We start from the raw sequence: 21,960 nt of genomic DNA, 5'->3' as shown, positions 1-21,960 counted from the left end.
GAGATTCATAGAGAGGTGTCACAAAGGTGACAAAAGGCAATGGGTAGAGTGGGTTAATAGTGTTCAGAACTAGCTTGAGATCTAGAGAAACAGGAAGCAGGAGAGGAGCTACCACAGGAATCCAGAGAAATGCCTCAGCATGGTCCCAGAGAGGTGAGGATAGAGAAATCAGCCTCACAAAAAAAATCACATGGATGGTAAGAGTGCTGAAAGGCAATAGCTTTGGGTTTGAACATCAGTAGGTGTTTGAAGATCTTGGGAATTAGATAGAACTCTATTCTTATCTCATCATTTATTTCAGGCTTTCTTAGGGATCTGTGTGGTAAAGCACATTTGCTCGCTGGCTCTGGCCCCACAGGGGTCCTTAGCAAATGACCTCCTGAGTCACTTCTTTCCTGATTTTTTCTCCCATTTGCAATAACTTTTTCCCCTCCTCCCTGACAACCTCTTTACCCAGCTCTGTCTCCTAATTTGTGGAGTGTTTTTTTTTTTTTTCTTTTCTTTTCTTCTTTTTTTCCCCCTCTGGCTCCTTTTTCTCTTTGGAGTGTGAAGTCCATCACTTCATACACATACACAAAAGAAAGAAATAAAAGCCAAGTGTGATTCTTTTCCCATCCCCATTTTAATTTTCCTCATCAATTTTGTTTTTGTTTTTCTTTTTTTTGCAGATGACAATTTATTTGTAGGCTACATATTTCCAGAAATAGTAGTGACTGTGAAACTAAACAAAACAAAGAGAAAGAGAAATTCAAACTTTTCTAGCTTTGAGAACTATCTCTTAGAAGATAGGTCATAGCAGAGGTATTCTAGAGGCAGCTTCTACCAGCAGGAGAGCCAGTTCTTCAGTTTTTCAGTGTGAACATTTACACCTCTGAAATTGGATCAAGGACTGATTTATCATTTTGTTGATTGTCTAGACATAAGAAAATGATTGAGGGGGAAGTTAATAATACAAATTAAACTTAAAAGTAGGTTGTGCCTTTTCAGAGATCTGATTGTTAAACTTTATCATAGTCCTTTGAAATTAATATTTGAGAAAATACAGGCTAGTCTGGCACTGAAAAAAGCAATGGACTTAAAGTCAGATATCCTGAATTTTTAGCTCCTCTCTACCACTTTCTACTTATGTAATGTTAGGGAAATCACTTCATTTTTCAGGGTCTTGGGTCTCAAAGTTTCAAGAGGTCTTATCTGCAAGCTTAGGGCAGTGAACTAGATCCCAGCTTCTTAAACTGAAGAATCTCATAACTGAGTGTGGGAGCTGCAAAATTATGATTTATTATCAGTAAATGTTTGATTTGTATATACACTCTCAATAAAGCAACAAATAATTCATGAGTGCTCACTGTTTTGTCAGGCTTATGCTGAAAATCATCATGGATTGGATAATAATGACTCTCAGTTCTTTAGAACTTTCAGTTTTACAAGATATTTCCCTTATAACAATGTTATAAAGTAGGCAATTCAAGTATTAGCATACCTTCCCTTTCTCCGCCCCCTCTTCACCCCCCATAAGAAACAGGCATGAAGAAATGAAGGGAATTTCCTAGAGTGATAGGTAGCAGATTTCTGAGTTTGAACTTGAACTCAGACTTCAGTCTCCTTTCACTATACTCTTTTTCCTTTCTAAAAGAAGCAATATATGACATTTGAAACTATGGAAAGGGAGTTATGTCTGGAGACTAGAGAAATCTGAATTCAAATCCAATTTCAGATATGTAGTAATTTTGTAACAATGGGAAAATCTTTTTTTTTTTTTTTTGAGCCTCAGTTTCTTTCTCTAAAAAAATTGGGATGTACCTCACAGGGTTGTTGTGAGAATCAAATGAAGTAATATAAGAAAAATTCTGTGAAAAACCTTAAGATGCTACATAAATTTGCGAGGTACCATCCTTGTATTTGGAGGCCAGGTGCTGCCTCCCAGAATCTCTTACCTTTAATCCAATTTCCAAATGGTGAATCTGAGAGCTCAGCAAAGCCGGTGCTCATGATTGTCCCCAGGGAGAGAACTAATTTCATTCAAGTCCCTTCTAAGCCCCTTTTCTCCTATACTTAGAAAGTATTGTTCACTGTGCATAATCAGTCCATCCAATCCAATGCAAAATTACTCAGTGCCTACTATATACAAGGGCTTTGCTTGAAACTGTTAGGTAGACTGTAGAGAGACAATAGAAGAGAACTGCATGAATAAATATAGTGCAAGGCAGAATTGCAAAGTGCCATATACACACACATATACAAAAGACACAAGATATCTATGGAGAGATAGATTGATATAAACACACACACATATATATACATATATAAATGTATATACAAATACACATACATATACATATATAGCTATATATTACATATTATATCTATGTATCATGCCATATCAGAATAAGAGAAATCACAGATATTACAGTTAAGGTTGAATAAGGTCCTTAACCATGTGTTTGGCTGTTTTAGGGAATCTATGGATGATAGGAAAAGGGGAGTCTAAGTAGAGTTAGACCAGGAATGACTGGCACACACAAACCAGCCAGGATCAATAGGATCAAAACAAGACATAGGAAGATATTTTAGCAATAATCCAAAGGGGGAAAAAAAAATGTGGCCTGAGATTTAGGAGAATTAAGCTCTGGTTCCTGCCATCAACTAGCTCCTGGAGTTGAACAAGTCACCCTCCTCTTCTTTGCCTCAGTTTTCTCATGCATAAAATAAAAGGTTGGATGAAAGGGTTTCTAAGAACCTTTGTAATACAGGCATTCTAGGTTTTATGTGTGTGTGTATAATGTTCTAACATTCCTCTACTGCTCTAACAGCAGAACTCTGAGAAGGGAGAGTAGTTAGGGAAATATAGCTTATCTTAGGTGAGTGGATAAATCATTATTTAGTGTTGGGAGTTGGGAAGGATTAATGAAAAGGGCTTTGACTTTCTAAGAGAAAAGACAATGAAAATATGTGGGGGGAAAGATGTATTTTTCATATCACAACCTATTGTTATGCTTTGTCTTCTAAGGTCAGCTGTTAGAGAGCTGTTCAATTCCTATTCTAATGAAGAGTCAGTGGTATTTATGCAGAGTTGTCCTGTTGGTTAATATCTCCACTGACTCTTCAATTCTGTTGTTCTGTACAGCCAGGAGAATGTCAGAGTTCTTGGGAAAGAAGGCCCCAGACACTTATCCTCTCAGTTGTGGAGACATCAACTGGTATCCTGACAGAGAAAGAGAGTACAGATGTTGGGGCAGCATTTCTGCTCCATGCAGATGTCCAGAGATAGCTTCATGGCCCAATCTACAGAACAGGAGGCAATCAAATGAGTGGTTTGTTCTGAAGGTCCTTTGCCAAATAGTGGTATTAATCATATGGCTCTGTATTTAGTTTGAACTGGTATCATTTTAATCTATGGATCTATCTGTTCAAATATGCAAGGATATAACCATCATGTATTGTATGCAAAGAGCGATTCTCTCAAGAGACCTCTGAGGGAGCTACATTGTTAAACCTATATTTAGGGCTTGTAAAAAGTTATCTTCCCAACTAATAATGTCACCTTACATTCAAATGCCATGTTACTGTTTTCAAATACAATGCAATAACTCAAGAGATATTTAAATGGACTGATAAATATATAATCTCATGGGACTAATAATCTTTCTAATGTTTCAGGCCAAGACCAATCCATGCCTATTTCTTTTTTGTGAGTCTTTTCCATTTCTTCTTATAAATCTTCATATTAAGCCCACTTATGTGTTTTCCCCTACAAGATATGTTGGCATTATATGAATTCAACAATAATACAATGAAAATGTTGGGATTAACCACCAGATGTTGGGGAAAGCATTGAATTTCAAAAATATTTTAGGTCTTGGGCCAGTACTGCAGGTTGTTTGAAAATAATTTGTAGGCTTACATGTTCTCCAAATCAAGAGATAAAGATGTTATTATACTGCTGACAGTGGGCTAAATCTATATGCATTTTTTTTTTTTTTAGCAAAGAAAAGGGTTTTAGCAATTAACAAAGGACCTAAAATGCCATTAAGGGGAAGATGTTATTGGGGGAAGATTCCATTAAAGCATGGCAAGTGGAGGATTATGTCATTGGGCTAAATTCCTAAAGAAGTTTTGCTATTGTGACATTTAACAAGCAGACTAATCTCACAAAGGAATTGGACATAACAAGGACAAAGAAGCCATGAGATGGGATTACGTCATTGACTGGCCAACTAAATTCCAAGGAAGTTAACCTAACGGGCTTTTGCAGTAAGAATAGGTCTTTTATAAGGGAAATAAAACCTCAGGGTTAACATCATAACTTGACTTTCTGATCAATACAGTAACTGTGTGGTTATGACAATTTTGTCAAAGCAAGGTATTTGACAAAGAACAAAAGGCCTACTTAAGAAATCAAAAGAAACACAACAGAGAAGATCTCATCAGTTCTCCTTGTTTGCCTCTGAGAGTAGTGAGGTTTTCATATTGTTTACAATAATTCAGGCCCACTTAGCTATCCTGGACTTCCTCAGAACATTGTTCAACAACTACTATATGTTAAGTCTTGTGCTAGACCCGAAGAAATACAAAGTTTAGACTATAATGCTGGAGAAATTGAGCAAGATAGAGATTAGAAAGTATTCAATACAGAACTTATTAAATGGAGAGATTTACTTGGAATTAATGGATTCATGGTTGGTCCCAGGGCTGACAGAGACTATAGTCTCAAAGAATCCAGCCCTGAATGTCACAATGCAAGACTCTTTTATAGAGTAACAAGAACAATAACATAATGGGGGAAGTATCTGGATGGAGATGACCTAGTGGGGAGAGGCACCTAGGATAACATGATGGAGGGAGGTACTGGAGAGGCTCCTGATATTCTAATGATGTCTAAAATGGATAAAGACCTTTATCCCATCAAACATTAAGAGGGAATAACTATAGCCTAAGGTCTAAAATATAAGACCTTTATCCTAACATTAAGAGGGAATGGGTATAACCTGAGGCAGACTAACTGAATAGAGCAATTAGGGAAACTGGGTCAGGACATTAAAAGAGAACTGTGGCACGACATGACAAAGTCTGGTCTCTACTTTTAAAGATATGATAGTCTAATAGAGAATCAGGATAAAAAGATAGAGAACTATAAATACAATGTTACAGAATAGTATAGATTCATTGGAGAGATGGAAATAAAATACTTAAGAAAAAATTCTAAGGAGAATATCATTAACAATCTTAATAGATCCATGGATTTGTGGCTTAATAAAAGCAATCTAGTCTAACCTCTTCTTACAGATGAGGAAACTGAGGATCAGAGATTAAGTGAAAATGAAAAATTTATGAGAACAAGTCTTTCCATAGTAACAGGAAAACTTACTGGAGGAAATAATATTAAGTTTTAAAGGACAAGTAGAAATTCAACAGTGCATAGGAAAGACATTCTAGGCATAGAAAATATGAACACATAACATGTAAAAAACTGCTTGCCATGTAGAGGAGGGGATGGAGGGAGGGAAGGGAAAAGTTGGAACAGAAGTGAGTGCAAGTGATAATGTTGTAAAAAATCACCCAGGCATATGTTCTGTCAATAAAAAGTTATAATTAAAAAAAATAGAAGAAGAAAATATGAACAAAGGAAAGAATAGAGAAAGAAAGAACAACACAACAAATCTTTCAAAGAATCACAGGACCAGAGTAGGAAGGGATCTTGAAGATCATTTAGTTCAATTCTCAATTATAGATTAGAAATTTAGGCACAGAGAGGTTAAATAATCTGTCTGAGGTCATTTAGCTTGTAAGTAGTAGTACATCAATTCAAAACCAGATCTGATATAGAAAAAAGAAAAAAAAAAAAAAAAAGATGGCTGGAAGTGACTGATAGTATTTTGGTCCCTGGAAGTGGAAAAGAAAAACTTGGAAGAATAATAGAGTTAGCCCTATAAGTGATGAGTTAAACTCTGGAGAAAGAACAAGGTCATGGATCCTGGCTATAAGATTTGGCCAGCTGAGATGCTCACTAAGATAGGGGACCAGAAAAAAGGATCCTGAAATCCTGAAAGAATGAATTGTCTTAGTCATTTTTGTTCCCTATATGTGTTTATTACTACCAGTACTCTTAGTTTGTTCCCATTCTTCCAAATGATTCTATGTGTAGTGAAAGAATATTCCCCTGGTTTATGGGAGGAATGTTGAGTGGCTACTCAATGACTTTGCACTGAGTTAATTGAAGCTAATGGTTGAGAATTACAGTTAGGTGTATTTGTGGGGATTTGTGAATTGTAGGTATAGGAATTTAAACTCACAAGGTACTCTGGTACCTGTGAGATAGTCACTGCTTTAAGAACCCATCCTACAAATTTATGAGTAGCAAGTAAATGAGGGCTCTCATAAGATCTGTTATAGAAGAAATCAAGTAGAGAAAGCACAGCCTCTTTCATTATTTCACTGACTTTTCACCAAAACTCTGATAGAGGTGATGTTATACATATTTTTAAAAGAAGGATGTGAGATTATGTTGTGCCACAGTTCTCTTTTATTGTCCTGACTTAGTTTCCCTGAATTGTTCTGACTCAATTCCTAAATGTTCTGCAACACTACCCCTCCCTCCTAATCATGATGATCCAGATAAGGAGAAAGACCTTCTATTTTAGGCTTCATCAGAATGTTGGGTGCCTCTCCCATTCTGTAATCCCAATTTATCAGATGTCCCCCATGTCTCCCCCCATCCTGTCAGAACCGGATTGATGATAGTGCAGTTCTCGCTCTCCGCACTCTGACTCCACCCCTGCCTCTATCTACCCCTGTATCTGAGCCACACACACACACACACACACACACACACATATACATATACATATATATATAGAGAGATAGATAGATATAGATATATATATGTCATTGAGAACTCTCATTGTTTGCTGGATTCTTGGAGATGATAGTCTCATTCAACCCTGGGACCAAACCATGGATCCATTTAGTCCCAGTAAATCTCTCCCTTTCAAATAAATATATAACTTTCTAATCTCTATCTTGCCTCAATTTTTCCAACATTACAGTTAAAACAGAGAGAGAAAAAGAGAGAGAAAGAGTTAAAGAGACAGAGACATACAGACTTAGAACATATTCACTTGCTGTTTGATTTTCTTTCCTTCCTCAAAAGCCATCTATTTACTTCTGTGTTTATATTTCATGTCCCCTTACTAGAATTCAAAGCCTTTGAGGATGAATGTTATTTTCCATTTTGTGTTTGTGTTCCAAGCCCCTTGGATTAGAACACTGCATTTAGTAGGTGTTTGCTAAATATTTGTTGGATTGGAAAATAGAATATAGAATGTTAAAATAAGAAGAAATTTTTATAGTGTGGAAGGTTAGTGCTACAAAATAAATAACTGAAAATGCAGAAAGGTAAGAGTCAGGAAATACATTAAAGATAAGTGAGTTCATTCCTACCTTTTGACAAAAGCAGAAACAGATATCCAGTGTGCTTCAAAGTTAGTGACTTAACCCAAAACAACATCATCATGTTAATGGCAGACCTAGTAATAAAATCTCAGACTCTTGACATCCAGTTTAATATCTTCTCTAATATGTAATTCAACATAGCAGGAAAATGAAGGGGTAGGAGGTGATGGTCACCTGGGCAGTAAGAACAAGGTCTAGAAGATTTCAAATGTTCTTGGTTTCAAATAATCATTTTTCTGAAATGAGATAGCTTCATTTCTGCTCAAGCATTATCTGGGTCCCCACCTGCTTCCTTTCTCCTTTTTCCACCCACACAATCCTTCTCAGATTCTCCCCCAGTTTTACTCTTATGAATTAAGCAAAATGAAGAAAAACAACAACAACAACCAAAAGCTTTCCACAGCAGGGTGTTCAGAAGCTGGCACAAAATTCATTTTCTGCTCCACAATACATGCTGCCCATTTATTATATTGTGTATACACAATTCCTTTGATCTGTGAGAGATTAGCATATTACAAGAAGAAGCCAAATTCTACCTTGGCTTCTAGATATGGAAACTGAGACTTACAAGTAATTTTTAATAACAATAATTCACATTTATAAAATACTCTACAGAATTATTTCTTTATAATATTTTTGTAAGATATCTGGCATAATTATTGTTCCCATCTTCCAGTTGAAAAAAATGAGTCTTAGGAGAAAGTAGGAGAAAGGTGCTCCCCCAGGACTCCTAACTTCAAGTTTTGTTTTCTTTACATTATGCCATGTTGTTTCCTTCAGGAAGCAATGCCTTTTAATGATGATTCAGCACCAGAGGAGGCAAGACCCCTGCCTTCTGCTCCAGATATAGTTTAGACAAATGATTCATCTTGCTTTAAAAAACAAAAGGATTATATGTGGTATTCTCATCTCAATTTACTTATCTCTGAAATTGGTATGAAATAGAGTACTTACCTTAACACAGAGGGGTGTTGTGAGATTTAATTAATGTATGAAAGCACTCTGAGTACATTAGATGAAGGTACTATGTAAAAACCAAGTATTATTATTATTACAATTACTAGTTTTCAGGCACTCTGCGTCCTGCTGTGTTGTGTATTATGTTTTGCTTGAAAGACAAACAACAGCCCCCACTAGAAATAATCCATACAAGGCTCAAGCATGGGTTATTTCCTAACATTGTTAGAAAGTAAAGGAGGCCTAGGATGGTTTGAGTTAACTCAGAGAAAGGTCTAGAATGAAAATGGATACCTTGAGCATTAATTACCTTTTAGTCAGCCTCAGCTAGGAAGTAGAAAATTATTATTCCAAGGCTGATATGAGGATGCTGAAAACAATAAGTCTCAGAACTTGGGAGAGAGAACTGAAGGCTTAGTCAATAAACTAAGTTACCACCTAGAGTACAATGTAGAGAAGATAGACTAGAAGAGGAAAAAAACCAACATTAGAGAGAGGCTGGAACAAAGAGAAGGAGAGAACAAAGGCAGAAGGGAATCTTTAACCATCCTATTGGTGTGATGCAGTTATTGTCAAGAATGATGTGAAGTCCTGTTCCCATTGACAACCTTATCACATACATGCCCAAAGGGAGGCTTCCTTCCTGGGACTGTTATCTGGTCAACATGACCAAAGATTGTAATCCAAAGGATCCTGCAGGTAAGGGACCCATTCTTCCCCAGCAGACACATTAAAAATATGAATGATTTTAGTGGCCAAACCATCATCATTATTCTATATTATTATATCCCAGTTCCTAATGTCTCATTATGCAGTTGTTGAAGTAGACATAATGTATATGTGAATTTGTTCCCAAGTAGGACTCTCCTTAACTCTTAGCTAATTCTCTAGAACTTACCTTTACTTCCTTTCTCCCTCTTCCTTCTGACCTTTAAAATGACATCCCTTCATGGATAGCCAGTTGCTAAATCAACTTAATCAGACCATTTTTGTCCTTTTCATGACAATAAAGTACTCTTTGGGGCTAAAATAGAGGTTTTTTTGTGAATTTTTCACATTCTAAGTTGCTTTCCCAGAACCTGCTACTTCATCACTATAAATAATCAGATTTATCTACACATGCTTTATTGAGTTGTTTTTGTCTTTTTTTCTCAAAGAGGACCATGACTTCAGGGAGGTGATGCCATCACATTCAAGTGAGTTGGATTTAAATAAGAGTGGACCTTGTAACTTCACCAGCTTCACTTTCTCCTCCAGATGGACATAGCCATCTGGGTCCACTGGCAAGATATAGATCTGGATGACTGCAGACAACTCTAGATGTACTGGGAGATGCCCTTTTTAAGCCATGATCTAAGGTCTTAGTTTGACTGACCCATTTGGTAATTAAGGCCAGGAAAAAAAGAAATATGGCAAAGAATTACCCTTTTACCGAGTCATAAAAACAACAAAAAATCTAGAAGGAAAAGAAATTCTGGGTTTTGGGTATTTTTTTGGTTTTTTGCTTTTTTACAAAAATAAAAACAATTTGCTATTTACATTCATTTATTCAATCAGGACCCAAACAATGACCAATAGACTTGGCCTAGGATCTATTGTGGAGCAATAAACAAGAGCCAGAGTGATTTGGGTTGAAAGCAAATTAGTCTAGAGAACATATCACATAGTTAGTCATTATTTAAGAGAGGCAATGTGTTGTGGCGGAGAAAGAGCTGGCTGACCTTGGAATCAGGATGATGTAGAAGTAATTCCTGCCTTTTACACATCCTATGTGTTGCTGAGCCAGTTACCTAATGTCCCTGTGTTCTATGTTGGAGAACATTTATCGATCTGTATTGGAAGAGAGATTTTTCTTCCTTTTCTGAGAAGCTCCCAATGAAGTCATTGTTCCAGACTAAGAAAGGAAAAAAAATGGTGATTCAGTAAAAACTGTACTAGTTTTGCCATCAGACAACCTGGGTTCTAATCCTGATTTTCCCACTTACTACTGTTTTTATCTGGGCAAGTCATTTCCTAACTATGGAACCTGAGTTTCTTCATTTATAAAATGAGGAGTTTAGGAGTATCACCAATTAAAAATTCTTGGAATATGATATTAATGTTTTAGATTTAATTTCCCAAAAGACATGAACATATTTTAACTCATTTGATCCTTACAGAAATCTCATGGTAGAGGCAGGAAGGAAGGTGAGACATCACAGTTACATAAAAATATTAGCATTTATAGTGTGGGGTAGTGGTTAGAGCACTGGACCTAGAATCAGGACTTCAGATCTTGGCTCAGATACTTATTTGTTGTGTGACCTTTAATAAGTAGACTTTTGTTTGCCTTGCTTTCTGCAACTGTAAAATGTGGATAATAATAGCACCTACTTCTCAGGATTGTTGTGATGCTCCAATGAGATGCATAAAGTGGTTAGCAGAGTTTCCGGCACATAGTGGTTGCTATAGAATGTAATTATTATTACATAGTACTTTAAGGTTTACAAAGAACTTTAGGTGTTATTTCATGTACCATCACAAATAACCCATTGAGAAAGATGTGATTGCCTTCTTTTTTACTAATAAGGGAACTGAAGCTTAGAAAGATTGTACTCCCTCAAAACTACTCTATCTGCTGCACTGCCTACCTGCCTGTAATAGAGAGAGGGTAATATGGTGATGTGGAAAGACCATCATATTAGGAGTCAGAGTATCTGACTGTCACTTATAATATGGATTCAATAAGTTTTAGCAAGACATTTTGCTTCTCTCTAAAATGAAGAGGGTAGAATAATTCCCTAAAGTGCCTTCATTTGGCAAATACGGAAAATGAGACTCCAGAGAGGTAAAGTTGTTACACAGTGGTCTGTTGACATTAATCACTTATCAAAAAGAAAGGCCTGGGTACATATTTTAACTCATATCCTTTCCCTTTTTGCTTTGACCAGAATGGGATCCTGATTTTTCTCTCTCTGCATCTTCCAATTTTAGGTAGGCCCTGGGTCTCAGCCCCAGCTCTCCTCTTTATCCCCCAAAGGCAAAAATAGCTGACATATACCTAAACTGAAATAGAGATTTTGGCAGATAAATACTTTCACTCAACACAGTCAAAGGAACTCCCCAGTGGGAAATTTTATGCTCAGCACATCCAGGCCTACATTCCTCTATCCCCTCTGGTCTGTCCCTTAGCAGCCATATCATAATATCTGCCAGGGTGAGTAACAGCCGCACTCACTATGCCTTCTCACTGGTGGGAATAGTCCAAGATGTCCTCTGAGGGTTGGCTCCGTATAGTATCCACAGCTGAGCCAGGGATGTGGAAAGTTACGCTGAGGACTGGGGTTTTATTCAGCTGTTCTCCACCCTGATTAATTTTCCAGCTAATGACTCTCCAGACATGGTGATGTACGGTGCTCTGTCAGTGACAAAAAAATTGAACTTTTACTAATTAAATAGAACATCTTCATGCGGTGAAAGGTTTTACAAACGAAAGTAACTCACAAAGAATTATGTTGGCAGGAGATTACCACCAAAACCATCTCAGAAAGGCCAAGGACTGATAAAAAGAAAGACCCAAAAAGGAGAGACAGAGAGAGAGTCTCAGGACATTTATATCAGCCGCCAAGCTAATGCTTTACTCTAAAGTGCAATCTAGTCCATCTGGCAGAGGGCAGACCTTTCTCATTATGCTAGACTCACTCTCTGTCACACTTAGAGCTAACCACAAGGAAAAGCAGGAAGGCAGCTCACATCTCAAGAATATTAACTGAGGTATCTACGTAAAAAAGCAATGAATTTCTTGTTAGAAGTCCTGGGTTCACCTGGGAGTAATAGTGGTTAGAAGGTAATCTCCAGAACCTGAAAGACCTGGTTTCGAGTCCTGTCTCTGACACTTAAAACAACATTAAATGACCTTGTTCAAGTCATTTAATGGTTCAAGGCCACAGTTCTAAGACTATAAAGACCAAATGTCAATTTGTATCAGCAGAGACAGTTCCTACAAAAATTAAATTACACCCCAAAACAAACAAATATACCTGTGGGCAACTAAACTCTAAATTTCTTTGGGTAAAATCAAAGTATTTGATTAGATCATCTCTAAATTCCTTTTAATGCCAACTTTCTCCCTTTGACATTACTATGAGTGGGTCACATCATTAAGAGATATAACAAGATTTACCTCTTCAAGTGTAAAGATGTGTATAAAAACTATATAAAAACCACAATGGTTTCAAAACTCTGGTTAAGTTTCCTGAAGCAGTTTATTTTGTCCAACATACAGCTAGGTCCAGATTAATATAAATAAATAATAAATCTCCTTACCACTACACTACATCAGATTGGCTAAGATGACAGGAAAAAATAATGACGAATGTTGGAGGGGATGTGGGAAAACTGGGACACTGATGCATTGTTGGTGGAGTTGTGAAAGAATCCAGCCATTCTGGAGAGCAATCTGGAATTATGCCCAAAAAGTTATCAAAATATCCATACCCTTTGATCCAGCAGTGCTACTACTAGGCTTATATCCCAAAGAGATCTTAAAGGAAAGGGACCTGTATGTGCCAAAATGTTTGTGGCAGCCCTTTTTGTAGTGGCTAGCAACTGGAAAATGAATGGATGTCCATCAATTGGAGAATGGTTGGGTAAATTATGGTATATGAAGGTTATGGAATATTATTGTTCTGTAAGAAATGACCAGCAGGATGAATACAGAGAGGCTTGGAGAGACTTAAATCAACTGATGCTGAGTGAAATGAGCAGGACCAGGAGATCGTTGTACAATTCAACAACAATACTATATGAGGATATATTCTGATTGAAGTGGATATCTTCAACAAAGTGAAGATCTAATTCAGTTCCAATTGATCAGTGATGGACAGAATCAGTTACACCCAGAAAAGGAACACTGAGAAATTAGTGTAAACTATTTGCATTTTTGTTTTTCGTCCCAGGATATCTTTACCTTCTGAATCCAATTCTTCCTGTGCAACAAGAAATTCCATTCTGCACACATATATTGTATCTAGGATATACTATAAGATATTTAACATGTATGGGAATGCGTGCCATCTAGGGGAGGGGATGGAGGGAAGGAGGGGAAAGTTCAGAACAGAAGGGAGTGCATGGGATAATGTTGTAAAAAATTACCCATGCATATGTACTGTCAAAAAAAAAAGTTATAATTATAAAATTAATAAAAAAATAATAAATCTATTGAAGTAGTTCAATATATTTGAATTTTCACTATTCAAATTTATAATTGTATAAAATGAAATAATTGGTTTTGGCAAAAGAAATGTATGATGTGAATTCAAATAATGCTGCCACTTCAGAGAATTATTATTTATGCAATTTGAGACCCAGCTGTAAATTCTGAGTATCCTAAGTCATTGAGGAAGATTAAAAATTAGGTTATTTTTATCTTCAAATGCCTTCCATGGAGGCTTTTGTCACAAGTCAAGAAGACTTCTTCCTCCTAAAAAATGAGAATCTTTGGTTCTTACAGTGCCTGCTAGAATCCTTTATGTATTGTCTTTTATTTTTATTTAATGATTATATTGTGTAAATCAGATATTTGTTACTAGTTTTATCTCCTTAACTAAAGGATGGGAACCAAACTAATAATTTGTCTCTTCTTCAGCATCCTTCACATAGAACTTGATACACAGTAGCTACTCAAAAGATATTCATTATTGAGAGAATGATGGGATGTGGCAACTTTCTTATTATTAGAATACTATCACTTCTGATTGCCAGTAGTTCCTAAGCTACCTTTTGTATGCAGTGGTATTACCAATCACACTTTGGTTATAGGCTGGACTTTAAGCTCTCCAAAGACTCGTACTACAATCCTCTGCACAAATCTCTGTAGGGGACATGGATAACCCAAGGGGGAAAACCACACAGAAACAAAGGTAAAAAACAAAACAAAACAAAACAAAAAAACAAGTAGAGTTAACCTGGCTCAACTTAGCTATACTATTTTCCTAGAAAGGTCTCTAAAGGGGTCTCTTCCAGAAACATACTCAGTTCAGAAATATGAGATGCAGTTTGGAAACATTATCCCTGAAGCTAGGGCTGATGGCTTTTATGATCAAAATTAAAACAGCTAAAAGAAGTGGAGTGTTTTCCTTTTGGAGGTCATTGGTAACAGCTTTCCATTTGTGATGTTAATTTTCAAAAGTTCTTCATGACTAAGTCTGTTTCTATTTCAAGAAAAGTATCTATTCTAAGATTTAATAAATATTTTTAGAATCAAAAAAAGGATGACAAAGTACCTCCCTCCAGAGAGAAAATAATGTTTGCAAATTTTCCCTTCTCTATTTTCTTCCTCAGTTATCCAATATCATCCCTTTACAGCCCAAAATGGTCTCTTCCAACTCTGAAATTGATTTTTTCCATTATTTTAGGTCCTTTCCTTCTGGAAATCCAGCTCATTAGTTTTTCCCAGAGGCCATATGCAAAGAAAGCTACATTTTATTTTAGTTTGGACTCGACCACTAAACCATATATGACTTTGGATAAGTCCCCTCCCTGGGCAACAATATATTCTGTAATATAAGAGAGTGAAATAAAATTATCTCTCAAGTTACTTCCAGTTCTAAAACTTATCATGCACTCCTTTCTTGGGCCTCAGTTTCCTCTTGTGTTAAATGAGAAGACTGAACTTAATGATCTATATAGGATTTCTTCCAGCTTCACCATTCAAATGATTCCTCTTTGTCTTGCAGCAAGATAATTTCCCGGAGACATTGCCTCATGGAACATAAAACTTTGTGGTATTTTAACCAGAAAACCTACTTTAAAATATTGAAATGACTCATTAAACATTTATTTTTTTCAGCTCCTTGTTAAGAAATAAGGAAGGCAGTCTTGTCTGACTGAAAGGTCCTACAAGAGCTTTATATTTGGAAAGTGCTATGGTTTTGTTACCTACAGTATGGGTTAGGTTCAGAGAAGATATAATATTAAAAGCTCTGCCCCTAACTCACTGTATGTTATTAAGGTGTTAATCCTTTCTAAGCTTAGTTTCCTCTAGAGTCAGAGAATTGGACTAATTCAGAGTTTATAATCTAGGGCCTAGGACTTTTATTTCATTATTTTTACATTTTGATAAATATTTCAATATAATCAATTTACTCTCAAATCTTATATATTATTTTAATTTTTTGCATGATGCACATTACACATTTATGCATATTGCATACAATATGATTCTGAGAAAATATTCATAAGCTTCTCTAAATTGCCAGAGGGGTATGACAGACTGAAAACATTAAGAATACTTAGAATAGGATCAGCTAGTTGGAGCAGTGGATAGAGCACCAGCCCTGAAGTTAGGAGGCCCTGAGTTCAAATCTGGTCTCAGACATTTAACATGTCCTAGCTGTGTGACCTTGGGTAAATCACTTGCCTCAAAAAAAAAAAAAAAAGAATACTTAGATTAAATCATCTCTGAGGTTCTTTTCAACTCCATTGTGCTATGAGCCCAAGAATTCTCCAACTTCTCTCAGTCAAACTGTCCAACTTACTGTCGTTCCACTTTAGGAATGAAGGTTGATACAAATCAGACCATATTCTCATTTCAAGAATCATTCTACAATTTATCCCTACATACCATATACTTCTCTTGAAATTCTTTTTTTTTTTTTTGAGAAATTTTTTTAAAATTAATTTTATAATTATAACATTTTTTTGAATTCTTAGAATTGGAGTGTGGGGGAAAAGTTCCTGGTTGGATATTCTTTTCTGTTCAGAGGAGAGCTACAGGCTCAAAGAACACTGGAATTAGGACTTTAAACACCATACAATCCAGTCTTATTTGGTTTAGATAATTCAGGTCCACAATGGTAAAATGACTCATCTAAATTAGAAAGTAGCATAGCCAAGATGCCAACCTAGGTCATCTGTCTTTAAATATAGTACTCATTACATTATTCCAGATATCCTTGCTTTGGATCACATCTGTGTCAAGGCAAACAAATCCACTGTTGATAATCTACTAATCCAAGTTCCCATGTTTCATGAAAATCTTCTGTTTTATAACATATAGGCTCTGTTTACCAAGATTGCCCATTTTTAATATAGCAGTCTCTACACATCCTAAGATTGTTATCTGCCATCTTTCTCTCTCCCTTTTATTTCTGAAACAATTGCCAAGCCTTCCTTTTTATTTCTCTCTATCACAATTTGATATATCATATATTGAGTGATATATTATTTTCCCCACAGGCTGGGATCTTAAAGACACTGTAAAAAAGTTGAAGTTTGTCTTCAGTGATGTCCTACTTTTGCACATAACTTTAAAAAATAGCTCCAAATTTTCTCCTCTCCATCTTCCCACCCACTAAGGCAAGAAAGGATATCCATTATAAATATGAAATCATGTAAAATATTTCCACATTATTTATGTTGCCAAAAAAAAAAAAAAAAGGAAAACTAGCTTTACTCTTTACCAGAGTCCATCCTTTTTCTCTGGAGGTAAATAGTATTTTTTATCATATTCCTTTGGAATTGTTGTGGATCATTGTATTGGTCAGTGTAACTAAGTCTTTTAGAAATGATTTTGATTACAGTAAGTATTGGTACACCAGTAACTGTACATTAGTTAACAGTTGCTGTAATTGTACATAATATTCTCCTAGTTTTGCTCACTTCACTTTGCATCAGTTTACATCAATCTTTGCATCAGTCTTCCAGGGTTTTTTTTTTTTAATTATTCTTTTCAATATGTAGCATCAATAGTATTCAATCACAACAATATACTATATTCTCTTTCCAGAAAGTTACCTAATTCCATCATATATACATAATGACTGCTAAGCTCTTTCCTCAACCTTCATATCTCTCACATTGCAGATCTCATCCATAACTATTTTTCCCAACAAGAATTATTAGGCCTGTAACTCCATTTCCTCAAGGCTCTATTCTCATTTTTTCTCCAAATGAACCAAATAACCTAAATAATGCCATATGCCTATTAATGGCTTAATGTATTATCTATGCAATGATAAGCGTGTTAGAAAAAGGAGAAACTTTAGAATATAGACAAAATATCAAAGCTAGAAAGAATTTTAGAATATAGAATTTTAAAACTTAGAATTTGGAATTTTTAGACAGAAATCTCCCATCTTCTCATCTGACAAATGAAGAAATTGAGTTTGGGACAAAATAAAGTCTTGTTCAGAGAAACATAAGAGGGCTAACCTCTTTATTTCCTCCCTACATTCTCTTTATAGTTTACTGGCTTAAAAGCCCAGATAATCATTTTTATTTCTTTTGGCTTCTTCACCTATTCTTCCCCCTCATTTTGGTTTTAAGTGATGTTGGCAGGAGAATAAGAACACCTGTTCTTACTTTTACATTTCTTTACCTGTCTTTCATGCCAGCACCTGAAGATTACATCCACTGTTAACTTACCCAAAGATCTCTGAGGTCATAGTAGTGTTAGTTCACAGTTGTTGCCATGGGAACTGTGATGTCATGAAAATGGAATTATAGGTTCTGATGTAGGAGATGATAAATTCTTCAAAGCAAAGATGCAAATTTCATGAAAATATGGAATCCTAGAACTTAGAACTGAATCTAGTCATGGTCATATATACAAATATATACATGTATTGTGTATATCTGTTGTTGACCTTTTTATTCATGTCTGATTCTTTGTGTCCATAATGTCTATAGGTTTTCTTGGCAAAAGTTCTGAATAGTATGCCATTTTTCTCTCCAGTGGATTAAGGCAAAAAGAGATTAAGTGGCTTCCCCAGAGTCATATCACTAATTGAGTGGCTTTATTTGAATTCATATCTTCCTGACGCCAGTGCTTCTGTGTATGGGACTCTAGGCCTGGTGTCAGAAAGATTCATATTCCTGAGTTCAAATCTATCATCAGGTGCTTACTAGCTATATGAGTTTGGGAAAGTCACAATCCTGTCTGCCTCAGTTTCTTCAGTAAAATGAGCCAAGAAGGAAATAGCAACCTGCCCCCAGTCTTTGCCAGGGAAATCCCAAATAGAATAATGAAAAAAACTATTAGTTTCTTTATTCTAGGTCCAGAGATAATAAATAGATTAGAGGAACAGAGGATAATCTACCTCTCAGACTTGTGGAGGAGGAAGGAATTTATGACCAGAGGAGAACTAGAGATCATTATTGATCACAAAATAGAAGATTTTGATTACATCAAACTAAAAAGTTTCTGTACAAATAATACTAATGCAAACAAGATTAGAAGGGAAGTAACAAATTGGGAAAATATTTTTAAAAACAAAGGTTCTGACAAAGGTCTCATTTCCAAAATATATAGAGAACTGACCATAATTTATAAGAAACCGAACCATTCTCCAATTGATAAATGGTCAAAGGATATGAACAGACAATTCTCAGAGGAAGAAATTGAAACTATATCCACTCACATGAAAGAGTGTTCCAAATCACTACTGATCAGAGAAATGCAAATTAAGACCACTCTGAGATACCACTACACACCTGTCAGATTGGCTAAGATGACAGGAACAAATAATGATAAATGTTGGAGGGGATGTGGGGAAATTGGGACACTAATACATTGCTGGTGGAGTTGTGAAAGAATCCAGCCATTCTGGAGAGCAATCTGGAATTATGCCCAAAAAGTTATCAAACTGTGCATACCCTTTGACCCAGCAGCGCTACTATTGGGATTATATCCCAAAGAAATACTAAAGAGCGGAAAGAAACATATATGTGCCAAAATGTTTGTGGCAGCTCTTTTTGTTGTAGCTAGAAACTGGAAGATGAATGGATGTCCATCAGTTGGAGAATGGTTGGGTAAATTGTGGTATATGAAGGTTATGGAATATTATTGCTCTGTAAGAAATGACCAGCAGGAGGAATACAGAGAGGGTTGGAGAGACTTAAATCAACTGATGCTGAGTGAAATGAGCAGAACCAGAAGATCACTGTATACTTCAACAACAATACTGTATGAGGATGTATTCTGATGGAAGTGGAAATCTTCAACATAAAGAAGATCCAACTCACTTCCAGTTGATCAATGATGGACAGAAATAACTATACCCAGAGAAGGAACACTGGGAAGCGAATGTAAATTGTTAGCACTAATATCTGTCTGCCCAGGTTGCATGTACCTTCGGATTCTAATGTTTATTGTGCAACAAGAAAATGATATTCACACACATGTATTGTACTTAGACTATATTGTAACACATGTAAAATGTATGGTATTGCCTGTCGTCGGGGGGAGGGAATAGAGGGAGGGGGGGCAATTTGGAAAAATGAATACAAGGGATAATATTATAAAATATATATATAATATTCTAGGTCCAGAGCTCTATTCTACTACAGATTCCCATGGGGAAAAATACTTAAGGGTCCCTGAGAATAAGCGATTATATGTTATATTTTTAAAGGATCCAAAGGCAGCTAACCCTCCAACAGATGGACATATAAATGTACTTGAAACAGGCATAAAAGACACACTCAAAACAAATGAACTAGAAATTAGTATAGGAATAGAAATCAACAGACAAATTCATGTTCTTCCAAATCCTAACTTATCTTGCCTGAGCTTTCAGATGCTTGGTTAATCTGCAGGAATTTATGACACTGGTGGACAGTAGGAGGCAATTATTCATATACTAGAAAGGGGGGGCCGGGTGGTCAGGAAGGAGAAAAGGTTGGTGGAGCAGCTGGATGGTACAAATAGCGAAAAATTTATTTTGCCCTGAATAGAATCTGTTCTACATGAATCCATTAGCTAACAACAGTTACATGGGACTGTAGTCTGATTGATATACACTGGCAATGGGAGCAGCTGGGTGGGGACAATCCAAACTGAGTAGAAATAGTAGTGAAATGATCACACAGAGCTATGATAGGTCTTGGAAAAGAGAATGGGGGTTGAGATTAATATTGGCAGAAAGAGAATGAATTTGAATGCACACACTTCTCCAGACATAGAATTGCTCACCTGTGAAATCCAGTAATGTGTTTTTAAATTTTAATTGGTAGCCATTATAGGCATAAGTACACCATTAAGCTGATCACCTTGAACTTCAGTCCAGGAAGATGGAGGCCAGGGGAAAGTATACTAGCAAAACATGAAGTAAACATTATGAAACATTACAGAATCTATTTTGGTCATTCTGAGCTGTAAGATAAACTGAGAATTACTTGCATGCCTCACCTGTGTGCTTCTGTTTCCTTTTGTCTACTAGCAATACTGTGGGCCAGAGGCTACTTAAATCCATAAATGGATATAAGACAGCATCAGAAATCATCTTTGTGAGAGGATCAGAATTCAGCACTCCTCACTAGAGCAGAGGCTTCTAACTCTTTTGAGTGTCTGGATTTTGAATACTGCTTGCATAGACCCATTCATAAGAATATAAATGGTGTAATGGATAATCAGGAAGATCTGGATTCAAATATAGTCTCAGATGATTGGATTGTCATCCTGGGAAAGTCATTTTTATCTCTATTTGTCTTAATTTTCTCATCTGTAAAATAGGAATAATGATAACATTAGGGTTTTTGTGAGGATTAAATAAGACAGTATTTGTAAAGTTACTTAGCACAGTATAGCATATAAATATGTACCATAGAAATACTATTTATTATGACCTATGACTGATATATAACTATATTCCAAATGACCTGACTTTTGTTCTCCCAAAAAAGAACTTTTTCCCCTCTACTCTCCCCTTCCCCCCTCACTGGTCCAACTCAGCTTGTTAGAATATGGAATTTAGAACATAGAAAATGCTAAGATAGAATTTGAATACTAAAATATTAAAGATAGAAAGGACCATAGAATATAACAGCTGACATTTACAAAGCAGTTTAAGGTTTACAAAGCACTCCACAAGTATTGTTTCATTTGAGCCATATGGCAACATTATAAGGTAGCTATTATTGTCCTGGTTTTACAGACAATAAAACTGAGGCTCAGGTAAGTTAAATGACTTGTCCATGATGACTCTGCCAGTGACAGCCAGTTTCACCTTAATTCCAAAATCAGTATTTTTTTTTTCTAATACACAACATTTGTTATAGAAGTTCAGATGAAGGAGACATCTTTAAGATCAGGGGTGGTAAGGAAAGGTTTTTCATATGAGGGGCCTAAGCATTACAGGATACTTCTGTAAGACCAAAAAAAATGGGCCAATTTAGCTGTGTTGGAATGTATTAATCATCAGAAGGTTTAGCATCTTCAGTTTCTGAAATTTGTGGATCACATAATTATAAACTCAGAACCTATCCTAGTGACAGCTTATTCTTTTTCTACTTTATTGGAATGAACAGTGTCTTAGTCTCCTTTGATTGTAGCTCACACACTTGCTCACCTCTGATGTTTATTCAGAAAAATTAAACACACCAAATATTATCATTCAGAGGTTATTGTGGGATTAGAGAACTGGCAGGCTGCAGAGATGAGGGGAGCTCCCACTATTTCAAAAAGAGAACACATACTCTGCAGGACCGCTCACTTCAATGACACACTGCCAAAGGCTGAGCAAACTGCTCCACTCTGAGTCTCTCACTTGTAGCACACCGCCTGGGTTTTTATCA

The 21,960-nt window shown here is 36.1% G+C and overlaps 1 long non-coding RNA gene across 1 annotated transcript; it reads right to left on the bottom strand.

The window, feature by feature from the left end:
- Positions 1-11,498: 11,498 nt before the first annotated feature.
- On the bottom strand, positions 11,499-17,823 carry LOC141553602 (uncharacterized). The gene is made up of 2 exons (XR_012485546.1): positions 17,765-17,823; positions 11,499-11,803 (listed from the first exon to the last, which is right to left on the bottom strand). It is a non-coding gene; the product is annotated as an uncharacterized LOC141553602 (long non-coding RNA).
- Between the last annotated feature and the right edge of the window lie 4,137 nt (positions 17,824-21,960).

The sequence above is a fragment of the Sminthopsis crassicaudata genome, chromosome 2 (genome assembly GCF_048593235.1).
Source record: "Sminthopsis crassicaudata isolate SCR6 chromosome 2, ASM4859323v1, whole genome shotgun sequence".
Lineage (NCBI taxonomy): Eukaryota > Metazoa > Chordata > Mammalia > Dasyuromorphia > Dasyuridae > Sminthopsis > Sminthopsis crassicaudata.
Note: the sequence above shows the minus strand (reverse complement) of the source record. Positions and strands in the feature narration are given on the sequence as shown.